This window comes from Dysidea avara, chromosome 11, assembly GCF_963678975.1.
Source record: "Dysidea avara chromosome 11, odDysAvar1.4, whole genome shotgun sequence".
Lineage (NCBI taxonomy): Eukaryota > Metazoa > Porifera > Demospongiae > Dictyoceratida > Dysideidae > Dysidea > Dysidea avara.
The window spans coordinates 1,708,301-1,721,639 of record NC_089282.1 but is presented as its reverse complement, the minus strand read 5'-3'; the positions used below and the strand labels follow the sequence as shown (position 1 = coordinate 1,721,639).

The following is a 13,339-nucleotide window of genomic DNA, read 5'->3' as shown; positions in this document are numbered from 1 at the left end:
AACCATGATAGCATCACAGACATGTTAACCAGTCTTGAATGGCCTACACTTCAAAGCAGAACAATTGCTAGACTCACCTTCCTATTCAAGATTGTCAGGAACTTACTAGCAATACCTGATCATTGCTTACCGTCACCAACTCCAGTGTCCTCCACACGTGCTCAACATCCTCTCAAGCTAACTCAATTGCAAACAAGAGTTGATGTGTACAAATACTCCTTCCTCCCTCGAACAATTATTCAATGGAACTCCCTTCAAATTCCTAACATCGACACAATAGATCTTGAAACATTTAAGAACGCTGTAAGTAATATAATATAATGCGTGATTGTAATGCTCATTAGCGTGTTGCCCCTAGTGGGCTTTGCTAATTAACAATAATAATAATAAAGTTGTAGCCCAACTACATTTCGTATGTAGCCTGGCTAGTTGAAATTTGAAATCCGTATGATGTACACTCTTCTGCATACATTTGATTACATTATCTATATGATAACAAATGGTTGCTTACGCTACTAATCTCTACCCAAGGAGTAGTCACTATAATAGTCTTTGTAGCTAAAACATTTGCGACTGTGATCAAAATTGAATCAGACCATCAAGAGGTTTACTGAATCAAGTTCTAAAAAGGGGTGATCAAGCACCTTAGAAAGCCATAGATCAGATATCAAAGCCAAGGTTCACACACCTCTTGCATACACAACTCTAATAGAACACACACAACTGTGTTAAAACACTCATGACGTCACACATAGCACCACCACTACAATACCTTTACATCTATACTGCGGATATACCTGATTTAAAGTACTGTGTTTCCGCCATCCTTCAGTCCTTTCAGTCTGCAGCTGCCTTTGCACGAATAATTTGGAATACAAGATCGTTACTGCGCAGCAACCAGTGCGAGCAGCACGTGCCGTGCAGTCACTGACATGTATAAGGTATAAGCTACTAAAAGATGAGGGATGAGGAATGATCAAGGTGGATATACCATTTCCTTCGTAAGCGGGCGCGTACAGCTTCAGGTAGCTAGTTCAACCCAAGTTTCTATATGTATAATAACTTGTTGCTACACCAGTGCAACGATTATTTGCACTGAGCAGAATTCTGTAATGAAGATAATGCTGCAGTAGCAAAGGTCAGTGTGCATTTATTAGAACATAGCAAATAAATGCCATTGCTATTGTTTATAGAGAACTGAACACAGGTAGTACTGACAACATGACTGCCAAGACAACGTTTGGATAAATTTCAGCTACAGCAAAATGAACAGATGTGAGTAGTAGTAAATGATTTGATTTGATTTATATATTTAACCTCCAAACAATCAGCTACAACTGTCCTTCCTTGCTCAGAGGGACACATTACAATACATAGATGATACACACAAAACTAAACAAATAAAGGTATAACTGATACAAAAACAATCAAAGTAAACAACTTACAACACACACACAAACATGCATATAGTTACAATCACATTAATGTTATCAAAGGAGTGAGTCACAGTGCCACTTAAAGGCATCCACATACTCATATAATGGAGAATTAATACAGTCAGTTACAGATGATGGTAATGCATTCCACCATTGAATGGTTTTATAGTGAAAAAATGTTGAGTAAAGCATAAGCAGAACATAGGTACAGTACAAATTAGGGGTTAATCGAGGAGGGGGGGGGGTGGGTTAGCTATTGCCCCCCCTGGGTTAGCTATTGCCACCCCCTAGGTTTATACCTAAAGCCTTGAGAAATGGAAAGGTTTAATTGATCCCAAAGTTGTATAATCCAATGGTTAATTTTCAATGGCATCACAGTAAAAGTTCACCAAAATTAAGTATATTTACACCTAAATTTTCAAACTTTTCCTGGGGGAGCATGCCCCCAGACCCCCCTAGAATCCAAAGCAACTTACTTTGCCCCCTCTAGGTTAATATTCTGGGTTGAGCCCTGCAAATAATAGTTCATACTAAGTAGACCATTAGCCAAGTGTGCTGGAAGAGAATTCAAATAAATTAAAAACAGCAATGGCCCTAAATCATTGTCACTGGCTCATCATAGCTAAATAGTGTTTCCCGTACACCATGTGTTCAATCACACAAAGGTTGTCTGTAGTCTCAAGTCAGTTTTTAAACCAGGCGTGTGCCAACAGCCGGCCGAAGGCTGGCTGTGGGCGCGCGCCTGGTTTACTGAAATTGTTTTCGTAAAAACGTGTGTGTGTGTGTGTGTGTGTGTGTGTGTGTGTGTGTGTGTACCTATGTACCTTATGTTTGTTTGTCCTTATGCACCCATGTGAGCAAAAACGTTAAAAATGATCTTTAAAAAACAGCCAGCATGTAAGAATTGAAGGCTAAATTAAGTCTGTATTAAACTTCCACACACATAAACTTTGTAATGAGGTGGTTTCTGAAATATGGATGTGGCGACTCTTTATATACTTCTTGAACAGTCTTCCCTTTCGGTTTCATAGACATTTAACAACTTTAAAACAACACTGAAGGCCTCTTAGGCTACCAGAGGTAGCGTATCCTTCGGGTTGAAAGGGGGGCATTACTTGTACTTACGCGAACGAAAATGAAGAGCAGCCTCAAGGCTTTCTCTATACAATTCACGCGAGGAAACACGATAGACACACTATAAAACAGGTGAGAAGACACTTCTGTGCATAATTTGCGGTTTAAAGTGGTTTGTTATAGTTACGCTTCCTTAGCAGTGCATAGCAATGTAATTACCGAATTACAAAATACGCAAAATTACATATTTTAATTATCTAGCTGAATTAATAATAACTATAACATGAATATAAACTAAATTATATACATGGCTGATTAATTTAGTTAGAATGGGATAGTATTAATTGCATGGGCGCCTGGTTTTTAGTAGCACAACATCAACTTGTTTTAATGAGCACCGGGTGTCAAATTTGAAGCAACTATATACATACCCAACTGTCCTTGTCTCAATACAGTGGAAACTAACAAACTCTCTGAATTATGGGGAAAACCTCCATAAGGCCACACAAACTTTATTATTGGTTTCTCATCTGTACCTGTATTGCAGTTTTCCTTACTGCCTCAAGGATTTTTGGTACCACTGGTGGCTGAGTGTAGCCATTCATCATCTTTTAAAGTTGATAACTAAAGCAGTCAAGGAAATTACATTCTGAATCAAGTGAGCTACGTATCTATTTCAGCTTTCTAGTTAACAAAACTTAAAATAAAAAGTATGAGTTTAGGTTGCTCAACATTTACCAGTAAGACTTGTTACAACCTCTTGTGGGTTACTAGTCCTGCCCGAGAAGGATTTGTCTATACTACACTACTAGAACTGAGTGGTATGTAAAGTGACCCAGTAGTCTCTTTGTGGTGATATGTGTGACACACCTGGTGATGTGTGTGTGTGCATGCGTGTGTGTGTGTGTAATGTGTGTGTCTGTGTCTGTGTCTCTGTGTGTGTCTGTGTCTGTGTGGGGTGTAGTGTGTGTACGTGTGCATGTGCGTGTGTGCATGTAGTATGTGTGTGTGTGTGTGTGTGTGTGTGTGTGTGTGTGTGTGTGTATGTGTGTGTGTGTAGTGTGCGCGTGTGTAGTGTGCGTGTGGTATGACCTAGCACAGCAGGTTGGAGTATACAACACATAATGATACATATTGGAAGAAACCATAACATTTCTAGTACATTATTGTGAACTATTAGTGTATGTAGTTGAGAAGTGACATCATCTGTATGTAGTTATTAAATAGTTGTGTGCATACAGTACTTGTAGTAATATTACTATACATATCGCAGGTGTATAGTGTTTCAAGTTTCTGTGTCTTCAATGATATTCATCATGGTCCACTACTGGAGACCCTTCAGGATGGTGAGCAACACTTGTGTACTTCATTTGTATACTTAACAAGTGATCATGTGATCTGATTAGAACCACACTCAGTGTAGTCTCTCTATTGTACCACTTTTGGTTGGCAGAGAAGTTTCTGGTCCAGTTTAAATACCCTCACAACTGCTGGAGGCCATTATGGATAACATGGTCTACAGTATTGTAATAGTTTGTACCATCAGGCTTCTTCACTTTATCAGTAATAACAAATATGTTGGGAATATCCAGCTCTTATGATGCAACCACTAACAAACATCGTACAAAACATTTCATGATAGACCAGCAAGCCTAGAGCAAGTGTGATATGATGACACAAACAATTATCACTGTTTGAGGAGTGAAGACAAGAGTGGGTATACTAACTGGACCAGAATACTTTCTACTAACACAATGAAAATATTGTCTGACTATAATGGAGCCCGTCTAAACTGTACACCATTGGGAAATTAGTTTTACACTAAAATGTCCTCAGTTAAGAGGTACATAAACTGTTTGTATTGTTGATTTGGTATCTACTCCTGTGGACAGGTGACCTTTATATAGAGGTTATCCACAGTTTGTGGATGTGCTATAAGAAAGGAGTTCCATTGTATGTAGACTTATCTCAGTATTAAATGGTCCCACTGTATCACATACGTACTGTATGCAAGGATATTTTAATGTAATAAAATTTTGACGAATTTACGATTCATCAGATTCGACAAATTATAGTATGTACGTATTGAGCTGAATCCTCAAAAACATTTAATAACTCATGGATGCAGTTACACATGATCTTGAAATTTGGCTCATTTGTAGTACTGCTTGGCCCGCTAAAAATATTTCTGTCGGACATAATATTTACAGCCAATCAAAATTTTCACCATACATTTCCTATGGGGAAACCATAAAGGTACAGTGTAAATTGCTGCACTTTCCTGACTTATAATGGAGCCAAACCATACATGTCTGTTGTTGACACCTTTGCTGTTACCACTAATCATCTGGTTGGCTGAAATGTTAACTCTGTTGAGAAAATCCACTTTTAATTTTTAGGTTTTTTTCAGAATCCAGCTCTTGACACATATAAATTCAGCTTCTTTCCTTCCACTGCTATACTATGGAACAACTTGCAACCAGAGACTGTTGAAGCTTCATCTATCACCGTGTTTAACAACCTTCTTATAAATGAACTGTAAAATTGTAATTAGTTAGCTGTAGCTATATATTTTGATTTGTATATTGCATTTATACTCGCTGTGCGAGGTCTTGCAATTATAATAATAAAAAATAAAAAATAAACTTGTACATACTTATAAATGTTGATAAAAAATCAAGAAATTGATAAAACATGTACTTTTAAAGGTGCTTATGGGAATTTGACGAATTTAAATTTGACGAAATAAGCAGATTCGTCAATTTTTTGATGTCAAAATTTACTTGCATATGGTATCAGTGCTCAGTGTACGTGTTCACAGTATGTGTATGTCATGGTAGACATTATATAGAGTGTGTTACAGGTTGGCCACAACACTGCATCATGACTGGTCATGTTGGCAAGGTGACACATCTCACACCCACCAGAGTGTGTTTGATGCTAAATGCATCATCTCTGCAAATGACTTGAGTGTAAGTGTGTACATCTGTCTGTCTGTCTGTGTGTAGTGTCTACAGTAATTATGATATAAGTGTGCTAGTCAACTAGTATGGGGTACATGTTGTATGTGTAAAGTGGATGAGTGTGTTCACTGTGGTGTGTATGTATTATAACTACATATGTAGTGGTATATCTAGATGAGTTACTATGGTTTCTATAGAAAATTTGAGCTCACTGTCACTCTAACTAGCTTTTTTATTGCTGTTTTGACAATTTATCATATCAAAACACTATGTGTCACTGTGTTTCAGTAGCTTACATGTATTGTATTTAACTAACATCATTTTAGCTGTTAAACCCTCTGCACAGTGTACAGTTTACTTTTCACCTCCTTTAAAATGATTAAGATATGTAATCTAATAAAGCAGTGACGTAGCTATTCTAATGGAGCAATCAACGCTACAGCTTAGTCACAAGTTCTTCCCCTTATAACATTGGATTTATACGTTAGTGTATACCAAATTTTACAGTAGAATACAATAAACACAATGGGCAAAATATTTTCAAAATTAAACAAAAAATCTAAATTTCTTTAGCATTTGTTTCACAATGAAGAAAGGTGATGATGATATGTGTTAAAAGGTGATGATGACTAGTATTAAGTTCTTAGTTACCTGACTATTGACAATAATATTGTCAGAGTCTCCTGGAATTCTGAACAACGTCACAGTCTACCATCTTCTCTCTCACCAATCACCTCTTAACACATATCTTAACTTACTACAGCATTAAAATTAAACATTTTATTATTTACATTTTTTTTCTCTCCACCACATAAGTAGCACTATTGAAGACATGGACAGTAGTCTCCTGGATGTGTCTGCAGATATCGTCGATGAGACCCCCAAGAAGAAGCCTATGTCCCCGAAGTCATTTGCCAAGGACGTTGTTGAACGCCTGGCAATAGTAACACCATCAGGTAGAGTCGATGCCGCCGAATCATTAAGTTCCAATATTATAAGTCTTTTTTGTAATCTGGGAAGCACCCTTGTGCAGGCCTCAAACCTTTTGGTGAAACCCTGTCTTTGACAAATCAGATGACAATAATAATGAAACTATCAGTAAAAGGCTAGGGATGTGACGCCTTCACAATCTGAAATATTTGTAACCTGATTTGTGATTTGAAACTTGATTTGAAAATTCACTCATGGTTGCCATAGTGTCATATTGGGTTCTGAAGGACAGTAAGTCATGCTTAGCATACTAGTTTTGTGCCATGTGAACTTGTACTGTTTAGTAATATGTTTGTGAGACTAGTTTTTAACCAGTTCTAATTACTTTGCGTGAGCGTAAATTGCTCATGATTGGTGTTTGATTGCTAGCTCATCCTGGACATATATATGTGATTGACAGTGTTGTCATACCCCTCGCAACAGTACAGGTTTTGGGTGGGAATTTGTTGTCAACTTAACAAGAGCGCTACTGACATGGTCACAATGGCACTACTGTTGCCTACTTGATATGGTCATTATAATGAGGTGGTCTTATTAATGAGCTAGGTCATGAAGTACACCTTGACTATGTTTGGGATCTACTTGACATGGTCACTATAATGAGGTGGTCTTATTAATGAAGTCATGAAGTACACCTTAGCTATGTTTGGAACCTACTTGACATGGTCACTATAATGAGGTGGTCTTATTAATGAGGTCATGAAGTACACCTTAGCTATGTTTGGGACCTACTTGACATGGTCACTATAATGAGGTGGTCTTATTAATGAGGTCATGAAGTACACCTTAGCTATGTTTGGGACCTACTTGACATGGTCACTATAACGAGGTGGTCTTATTAATGAGGTAATAAAGTACACCTTAGTTATGTTTGGAACCTACTTGACATGGTCACTATAATGAGGTGGTCTTATTAATGAGGTAATAAAGTACACCTTAGCTATGTTTGGGACCTACTTGACATGGTCACTATAATGAGGTGGTCTTATTAATGAGGTAATAAAGTACACCTTAGCTATGTTTGGGACCTACTTGACATGGTCACTATAATGAGGTGGTCTTATTAATGAGGTCATGAAGTACACCTTAGCTATGTTTGGGACCTACTTGACATGGTCACTATAATGAGGTGGTCTTATTAATGAGGTCATGAAGTACATATCTACTTGAAATGCCTACTATATCGAGGTGGTTTTGTTGAAAGGTATCCAGTAAGTGAGGTTTCTTTCATTGTAGTTTCCACTGAGCACGCAATACAAGTACATCATATAATTGTGTGATGTATCTTGTTGATTACTAGCCGGAGGGACTTTTGGTGATATACATATCAAGGTGTGTACTATTACTACAGGTTGTGATCTTCCTATTGACATTTTAGGTCAGGTAACAATGAGATAATGTCACTTTGTTTTGTGAAGAACTGGACTGGTGATAGAGATCGTGTGGCCAGCTTGTCAGCTAAGGGGTAAGCTATTGTTGTGTAGTGTAATGCAATGTAATGCTCCCCTACTTCGGGCAGCATGTGGGGATTGCAGCCTAAAGCTGTCCCCAGTGTAAGTAGCATTTACAACAAGCATAAAAGCAATATATTGTCAACAGTCAATACTAGGAGATTTGTAGCATGATTTGAGATTTGACATCACCTGTTCATTTAGACCAGGGGTGGGTTGCAAATTTACACTCTGTCCAACCTGGGGTACATTGGTGGGGTTTCCTCTTGTGATATTACAGCCAGATATACTTGTGGGATTATAAAGATGGTTCCCGATAACGGTCAGACAATTTCCGGACATAATATCCTATCAAAGGAGTCCAAAAAGCCCAGGGTGCGCATATTTGGTTTACTGTTTACTACTGATAGCTGTCTCTTGGTTGCTAGGAGATTAAACATTCAAGCCACCCAAGAGAGTGTACCAATGCCAACCCCTCTGCTGTACAGAAACCTTACAAAAATCACTTGTAATAGTGCATAAAAGCTATCCTTAGCATAACACAAGGAATGCCTACAGCCAGAGTGTCATCCATCAGAGAATGCCTACTACAGGCAGTGTTATAGGTCACTTGTGTCCATGCAAAGTATAAATATGTCCGGGTCCGGACAAGTTTGGATTTGTCAGGACATTTTGTCCTGGCACTTTAGAATTCTTATCAGGAGCACTGTACTCGTGTCAAGTACATCACTCTGCAAGGAAACCATACTCACGGGGTGTAATGTGGTTGTAAACAGGATCCTTTGTGTGGGATGGCTATATCAGACCAGAAGCAATTTGGAAGGAGTTGATGTATTTGTATCAATTCAAAATGACATGTGAAAGTTGATGACATTTGGTAGACGTGTTACAACTGATTTGATATGTACCACAATTCTTTACTTCTGATATCACATATCATTGCTATAGGGGATGGAGAGATCCCACCAATCAGATACCTTACTAGTGTGTTGGGGACAGTACCCTGATGTGTACCTACTGGACTCTAGTTCACTACAGGTAACACTCTAGGGGGGAACACCCTCAGACCCCATATTGTGAAAAAGTCATACTAAGTGTAACAATTAATATTTTGAAACTTTCGAATTCATTCTGTGGCGTTTTGTCCCCATTTTGTAATGTGTATTCCTGTTGTAACCATCAAAGGTATGTTACATGCAGTAAAACAGCCGGTAGCATCTACCCTAATACTAATAGATGCAGCACGTGATGATGGTATACAATTGTTCGTATAACTACAAGGTGAAGATGACATCATCCGTTCATTACTTTGTGCCACTAGTTCTGTTTTGTGTAGAAGAAAACATGTAATGGGTAAAATTACTATAACAAATGTTTTGTTTCACAGTGGTGTTTTACTGGTTATACAAAGTGTGATTTTCTTTATGTGAAACTTTATTTATACAGTGTATACATATTGTTTGTGTTGTTGTAGACTGTTCTACAGAAGTACGAGTATGATCCAGCATTCATTAAGGCATGTGGTCATGATGTTCACACGTTGTGTGATATTGAGGCAACCAAGTGAGTGTTGTTACTAGCTAGGACTCATTGTTGAGCCATGACCATGGTATATAGGTCATACAGTACAACACACACTACACACACACACTACACACACACACACACACACACACACACACACACACACACACACACACACACACACACACACACACACACACACACATACACACACCAGTGTTTACAGTACAACTCTTATTAAGGATTTGAATAGCATCATGCACTCAGTAGATTACCTGTACAATTGATGTCACCAATTAGATACAGTAGGGGGCATATTTCACCTTCTTATTTTAAAGAACATGGAACATGACTCTTTTACAGTATTATGCACACGCAAGCAAAGCCTTTTGCTGCTGTGCAAGAGTCAGTCAATGCTGGCATATCCTCCAGAGGCAGTACTGGTAACCTAGGTGATGGTATGGGCACCCTAAACCTCATGTATGTGAAAAATATTCACCATTCTACACACACAGATTGTTGTTTTGTGACCTTTTAACCTTATCTAATCCAAAACAGCCAAGCTGTAAAAAAAGAGTGCGGCCCCCAAAAAGGCTATGGTGAAAAAAGATGTAAAATCCAAGGTGGCGGCCAAGAAATGGCTGTGATGGTAGGTTAATGGTAAAAATTTTAATCACAACAATTCAGGCGAATTTTGTGCCACTTGCACAAAATTCACCTGAATTGTTGTGATTAAAATTTTTACCATTAACCTACCATCACAGCCATTTCTTGGCCGCCACCTTGGATTTTACATCTTTTTTCACCATAGCCTTTTTGGGGGCCGCACTCTTTTTTTACAGCTTGGCTGTTTTGGATTAGATTTCACTTCTTTTTGTATTTGTATACCCCAAAGCCGGGGCTGGCTTTGAGGTTTTTTAACATATCTTTTTTTCTTTACCACAGGAAGAAGAAAAGATGAAACAGATGTTGAATACTCTAAATATTTCTGATTTCATCATTAAATGTACATTATTTTTATATATGTAATACATATATTTATTACAGAACTCTCCGTGGTGGTTTCTTTGTAACTGAACACTCTACAAGGTAACTTCTCCTAACTGATCTCTCTACAGGGTGAATTGTTTGTAGCTGAACTCTCTACATGGTAACTTCTTCTAGCTGACATCTCTACAAGGTCACTAGTTTGTAGCTGAACTCTCTACATGGTGGTTTCCTTGTAACTGAACTCCCTACAAGGTGACTTCTTCTAGCTGATCTCTCTACAGGGAGATTTGTTTGTAGCTGAACTCTTTACAGGTGAGTTGTTTGCAGCTGAACTCTCTACATGGTAACTTCTTCTAGCTGATCTCTCTACAGGGTGATTTGTTTGTAGCTGAATTCTGTATAGGTGATTTGTTTGTAGCTGAACTCTCTACAAGATGATTTCTTCTATAGCTGATCTTTCTACAGGGTGATTTGTTTGTACCTGAACTATGTACATGGTGGTTTCTTTGTAGCTGAACTCTCTACAAGGTGACTTTGTCCAGCTGATCTCTCTATGGGGTGATTTGTTTGTAGCTGAACTCTCTACATGATGGTTTCTTTGTAGCTGAACTCTCTACAAGGTGACTTCTTCTAGCTGATCTCTCTACAGGGTGATTTGTTTGTAGCTGAATTCTGTATAGGTGATTTGTTTGCAGCTGAGCTCTTTACAGAATGGTTTCTTTGTAGCTGAACTGTCTACAAGGTAACTTCTTCTAGCTGATCTCTCTACAGGGTGATTTGTTTGTAGCTGAATTCTGTATAGGTGATTTGTTTGCAGCTGAGCTCTTTACAGAATGGTTTCTTTGTAGCTGAACTGTCTACAAGGTAACTTCTTCTAGCTGATGTATCTACAGTGTCAGTAGTTTGTAGCTGAATTCTCTACATGGTGGTTTCTTTGTAACTGAACTCTCTACAAGGTGGCTTCTTCTAGCTGATATTTCTACATGGTGGTTTGTTTGTAACTTAACTCTCTACAAGGTGGCTTCTTCTAGCTGATCTTTCTACATGGTGGTTTCTTTGTAACTGAACTCTCTACAAGGTGATTTGTTTGTAGCTGAACTCTCTACAGGTGCAGCTGAACTCTCTACATTATGGTTTTTTTGTAGCTGAACTCTCTACAAAGTGATTTCTTCTAGGTGATCCTTCTACAGGGTGATTTGTTTGTAGCTGAACTCTCTACTGGTGATTTGTTTTCAGCTGAACTCTCTACAAGGTAACTTCTTCTAGCTGATCTCTCTACAGGGCGATTTGTTTGTAGCTGAACTCTCTACATGGTGGTTTCTTTGTAGCTGAATTCTACAAGGTGATTTCTTCTAGCTGAAATATCTCTTTCCGTAGTTGAACTCCCTACAAGGTAACTTCTTCTAGCTGATCTCTCTACAGGGTGAATTGTTTGTAGCTAAACTCTATACAGGTTACTTGTTTCTAACTGATCTCTTGAATTCTCTTCAGGGTGACTGCTCTATTAGGATGACTGCTCTATTAGAGTATCTCGATCTCGCACTTGCTGCACCAAGTTGGATTTCGTGTTATAATTCCGTGGCTTTAAGTCTGATTCTTCTACACCATTGAAGAGCATTTCTAAGATGATTACTACATCTGTACAGCGATTTTCAAAGCATTACTCCAAGCGGTTTATCTGGTAGGTGTGGCAAGTAGTCGTTTTTTATTAGCTAATCTCGATTGCATAATTGTTACACACTGTTGGTTTTTTCGTTGTATCTTCCTGTATTTTAGCTCGATTTCTTTCAAACCACAAAAAGTTTGAGGTTCAATAGTTAACCTATTCACCCACCGATTTTCAGCTTCTTCCCATACGCGGTTTACCCTGTGGGCGTGACAACATATTGGTGTTATGTTTCGTGAATAATCGCTCATAACTCTTTGCCTGTTTATCGTATTCCAGCCAAAGTTGGTACTGAGATGCACCTTCATACCCCCCTTCTGTGTGCCAAATTTCAAGGCAATCGGATATGGCGTTCGCGTTTTATAGCAGTTTTTGCAAGTGTGCAAAAAGAGGAAGAAAAATAAGAAGAAAAAAAAATGAAGAAACTAAGCCACTTTTTGAAGTCGCATATCTCGGGAATGCTTGAAGCAATTTCGCTCAAATTTGGAATGTGGAATACTGAAGTTGGAGGGAATGTTCACAGCAAAAATCGTCTTGTTTCATGAAGGCAGCACAGAGCTACGGAGGTGCGAAAATAGCATTTTCTTCCTGTCAATATACTCACGGGTGTTGCGCGCCGGCTTCTTGGGCTGCACGACACACTACCGCGTGTCTTGATACACATAGCAATTGCAATACAAACAAAGTGACTACTAATAACGTGTTTAAAGACTTGAACACATCAAATTTCTATCAATTCTTGAGACATTACATTTATGAAAGCTAAAATGTTTGTAGGATGAGATAGAAAACTGAAGGATCATTAATGGTAATCTGGACATGTATGTAGGACATGTATGGCTTCTAGGGGGATAAACTTGCTGCCAATAACTCTATACTACACACATGTAGCCAGGCACATTACACAGGCATACATATGTATGTACACCCTGTAGTACTGTTATGACTTGTGTTACTATTCATTTTGCAGAACTGAAGTAATGGAATGTTTGCTAAGGAAATCTGATGACTTACCTGCAGCTTGTCGTACCTTTATAAGGAAGGAACAATGTGAACAGGTAACCGTAATGTAGTTTACATATAATTTGTATTATATGCATGTGTATGAGTGGGTACATGTGCGTGGGTACATGCGTGCGTGTGTGTGTGTCATCACCCTCATACAGTCAACTCAAGGGATCCCCTTCTGTTGACCTGGCAGACTAACAACTAATACATTTGTATGCATTTCATAACTACAGTACA

The 13,339-nt window shown here is 38.4% G+C and overlaps 1 long non-coding RNA gene across 1 annotated transcript; it reads left to right on the top strand.

The window, feature by feature from the left end:
• The first annotated feature begins 871 nt into the window (after positions 1–871).
• On the top strand, positions 872–6,066 carry LOC136239489 (uncharacterized). The gene is made up of 5 exons (XR_010693484.1): positions 872–1,025; positions 1,079–1,138; positions 1,194–1,275; positions 3,784–3,856; positions 5,374–6,066. It is a non-coding gene; the product is annotated as an uncharacterized lncRNA (long non-coding RNA).
• The last annotated feature ends 7,273 nt before the right edge of the window (positions 6,067–13,339 follow it).